We start from the raw sequence: 4726 nt of genomic DNA on the forward strand, positions 1-4726 counted from the left end.
TTTAATCATTTTTTGTTTTGTTTGCATCTCTTGCATTCGTTTTCACTTCATAATGTCAGGTTTATCAAAAAAATAAAAAAAAAAAAAAAAAAAATCTTTTAGAAAAATGTGTTCATTTTCATTTTTTATAAAATAATAATAATAAAAAAAATTAAAAAAAGATTTTGTTTTTAAAAACCTCATTTCTGTACATTAATGCGAGAATGCTAAACACACAAGGTATATAAAATCTAAAAAGCCCAATGACTAGTCGGAAGTAATACAAATTTAAGTTCTTTTCATTAAGTCTCTCTTAGGGAGTTGTAAGCTAATTAATACTTCAGAATTTCACTACACACTGGCCGACACTTCTAAGGTCTAGGCTCGACATTATGTTGATAGTATAGTAGCAACCTTGGACCCTGATGAATCATACTTATCTAATCCAAAAAAAAAAATCATCAATAATAATGGATTTAGTCAGGAACATCGAAAAGGGCTACCTATTGTCCAAGGTCAAGTGGGCTTGTGATGAGAACTCCGAGCATAAGTCTGTAGGGGAGTCTTGATGCCTGACACCTTGTGCCAACTGGTGTGAGAGTTGTCGACTGATTGCTCGTTACACGAAGAAATCACCACAAGAGTAAAAGTGCACAATTTATATGTCTTTATAATAAAAAAAAAACTCTGTATTGATCTTGAAAAAGACAATAGTGTGAAAGCCGTCATTGTAAAAATTCGAGTAAACTGGAATATTACAGATAAAGCCCGTGAGGTACTAAAATAAACATCCACAACTCTCGAAATCCTGCAGATAAGATGATTTTGAATCAGTGAGCAGGTTCTTTCGACCAATCCTTGGAAACTACTGGTATTAGCAACATTTTGGAGATCCAAACCCTTAGCTTGTGAACGGTCCAGATTTCACCGAGCACTCTAGTATAAATGAGTCTTCCAACTTCCCTAACGGAAACTTGATGACTTCAACTTGAATTGCATCTTGACCTAGGATTTGGGCTGACTTCGTAAATAAAACCATGTGTGCTTTGAAATTCTTATCATTTATGTATCTTAAATTAGATTTTAAAAAAAAAAAATTCATAACAATAATGATTTATTTTAATATTGAAGTTTGTGGGTATCTTCACTGGAAACCCTCACGAGACTATAACTCGTCCACTAGGGTAACCTAGGGGTTTAAAGCCTTGTTGCATATGGTAAATGCAATCGCGATGCCTGCGAAAGTGAGTTAGAGCTTTTCTTTTTTTTTATTTTGCTTGAGGACTAGCAAAATATAGGTTTGGGGGTGTGATAAGTGCTTAATAATTCATAATTTAGTTATCTTTCCATAGCACTTATCAATGTTCTTAAACTAATAAATACATATTTTACCAGAAAATTGAATAATCATTGAAATAAATTTGAAATATGTTTTTGGTTACGATCTTTCATGAAAACTACAGAAAAAAAAAACATATAAGGAGGAGATTGTGTTGATTCGGTTTGGAAACCTGATGAAGTTAAGGTTAGAATTAAATAGGTTTTGGTCCTAGCTCGATCAAAAGTTATAATTAAATTTGCTAAGGAAAATGTTTGATTAACCCTTTTTATTAAGTCATGGTCTTGTTTCTAGTCTTAACTGGTCGAGTTCGATCTGAAGCAGTTTAGCAATAATTAAATTTGGAAGACATTGGGCTCGAAAACAAGTTCAAGCAACTCAACGATCATGACCCACCGCAAATCCAAAGCCAATTTCCAACCAATTCATTACCTGCCTCCATATAAAATTTATAATAATAATAATAACTAAATATTCACGATTCACTGTTCATATGAACAGTGTCCAGTTAAAACACTGTTCATATGAACAGTGTTCGTGAAAACACTGTTCATGTGAACAGTTTTAGAGAAAAAAATAAATAATACATAATAAATAAATAAATAAATAAATAATAAAAAATAAAAAAATTGGGAATCCACTGTTTATCTTCTTCCTCTCGCAGTCGGCCACCTCTCTCCGCCATCACCGACCAGATCCCGCGGCGCCTCTTCCTCCTCTCCCGCGATGCAATCCTCCCCCGCGCGATCAAAGGAGCTCGTCCCAGCCGAACGCCCCAACGTCGTCGTCGTCCCCGGGTCCTCCGCCATCAACCACATGCGGCGTCTTCTCCTCCAAGATCAGCGACCCAGCCGCGTCGAAATCCCAGCATCGTCGCCCCGTCTTCCGCCCGTGGCGCATCCGGAGCGACCAGATCCTCCGCCACTTCATCAGTCGGCACCTCTCTCCGCCATCACCGACCAGATCCCGTGGCCCCTCTTCCTCCTCTCCCGCGATCTGCATCCCGGCACCACGCCCCGAAATCAGCCGCCGTGATCCCTTCTTCCCTCTCTCCGCGTGCGCCGGACGGCTATAAAAGGAGGGGGCTGAGGCGTTCGGTGAAGGAGGGAGGGGGGAGAGCTCGGTTCTAGAACAGAGCTTGCTCTGTTTCGGTGAAGAGAGAAATAAAAAAAAGAAGGAAAAGAGAATAAAAAACCAAGAGAGGGTTTGAGGCGGATGGCAAAGGAGTTCTTCAGCATACCAATGGAGATGACGAGCACCATGAGCAGCTAAGCCTCGGTTTAGGGGTTTGATGAAGCCATAGAGGAGTATTCGTTTCATTTTTATTGATTTGAGTTTGTATTGTAAGATGGTTGCATGATGAAGAATTTAGCAATTGATCTTATGATTTATCCAATTTATGTGAATCATTTATCTTGCATAAAATATTTTACATAGATTGATCTATTTCATCGAATCCAACACCTGTGGTTTGGAGGAGATATTCATGTGACATCGATTTCATGTTTAATGATTTAATGATCAGATGCATCATGCTAGGCTAGACAGATCATGCTTATCGTTAGAGTAGATGGTTTATGCTAGACTTAGATGATTCATGCTGCGAATTAATCATAATTTTTAATGATTGCTTTGGCTTGTAGTCGGAAGCAATCAAGTCTTACATACAACTCAATCAATGAAAGCGTCACGGATATAAATCTATCGGTGGAATCTAGCCCTAAAACACCTCTCTCCATAGATAATTCATACTACTACACCCATATTAATTCTTAGTTTTTATCATTTACTCTAGCTTATCCCCTTTGAAGTAATTATTTAATTAGAAAAAATAACTTGTCTCCAAACCCTGTGGACCGACACCCGTAATCACTATCCTACATATGCGACCGGCCGCATGAGCTCTAGAGCAGTGCCCTAAAGATCATGCAAGGCCTAAGATGAGCAAAAATCCAACAAATCCATAATTAATTTAGTTAATTCAAATAGACAAATCCGACTTGTCCAGATAATCAATTTAGTTCATTTACAAAAGCTTTTAAATGTTCATCAACATCAAATAAGGATAAACAAACTACTAGCCAATGATTCTGATATTTGCACTCTGCGCCCATCCCATCCAAATCTATGCATCCTGCAACTCTGGTAAAGAAAAAGAAGAAGATGGAATGAGCTTTACAGCCCAGTAAGAATTCCTACACATCCATACCAATACAATAATAATATGAATTGAAAACCACGATAAATCGATGCACATTTCATCAAATCATAAACAGTTTCCAAAAGACTCAAATAAGCAATATAATTACGTACATCAACATCAATAAAAGTCCATAATTATACATCAAACATCAATGAAAGTCTAGCCACATAAGAATGATATAGTATATAATAGCTTATAAATCATTATGACTGTTTTTAATGCTTTTTCTTTCCATTCTATGTTAACTTGATCCGGATCAATTATCTTTCTGATTTTGGGCTACATCCCGGTCACGTTTCTGGCCCGTGACGGGGCAATCGATAGTATCACATTTTCGGCCTGTGACGGGGCAATCGATGGTATCACATTTCCAGCCTCTGATGGGGCAATCGATAATATCACATTTCCAGCCTGTGATGGGGCAATCAATACTAATGAGATAAGCCCAAAGTCCCTACTCATTTAACCAATTCACATACACACATTAATTCCTTTTTCCATCTTATATCCGACCTAGACTAACCATAGTCACGTTTCCGACCCGTGACAGGGCAACCAATATAACATGGTTAGTTCATACCACCACATTCATAAATTCAATTATGCAGGTATAAGTTATACACATACATGCATCCATCATACTACCAATCACAAACCAATACGATCAAAATATAATTAAATATAAAACTATTTTGCTTTGTCTGGATCATAGCATATCAAACATATATAATGCAAAAATATTTTTATCATGTAGGATTGGCGTACAAGGATTCTTACACTTGTTGAAAACTCAGACAACTAATCATCCGTCCTCACGGCAATCTATGAACCGGAATGCACAGGACTCCGCTCAGCGTCCTCTCGTCCAATAGATTGTTCCCCTACAGAACCAAGTCAATATAAAAATTTACCCAAGATATATACAACCCAAAACCCTCAAAATAATGATCTCTCCGGATCAAACTAGAGAGAGAAAACTCCAATCTAGAGAGAGAAAATCTAGAGAGAAAACCCATAGAGTGAGAAGGTCTATAGAGAGAGTCCCAAGAGATTGAAACATAGAGGAAGAAACTAGGAGAGAGAAAGAGAGAGGAGAGAGGAAGAAGAGAGAGAAACCCTCTCTCTCCTCTCTTCACGTTCGGCCGCTTCCTTCCCCTCCCCCCTCAGAGGTCCAAGGGGCGGCGGCTATGGCGGCCCAGCCCCCA

The sequence above is a fragment of the Phoenix dactylifera genome, chromosome 6 (assembly GCF_051530095.1).
Source record: "Phoenix dactylifera cultivar Ajwa chromosome 6, Ajwa_hap1_PhDact_Kaust_v1.1, whole genome shotgun sequence".
NCBI lineage: Eukaryota > Viridiplantae > Streptophyta > Magnoliopsida > Arecales > Arecaceae > Phoenix > Phoenix dactylifera.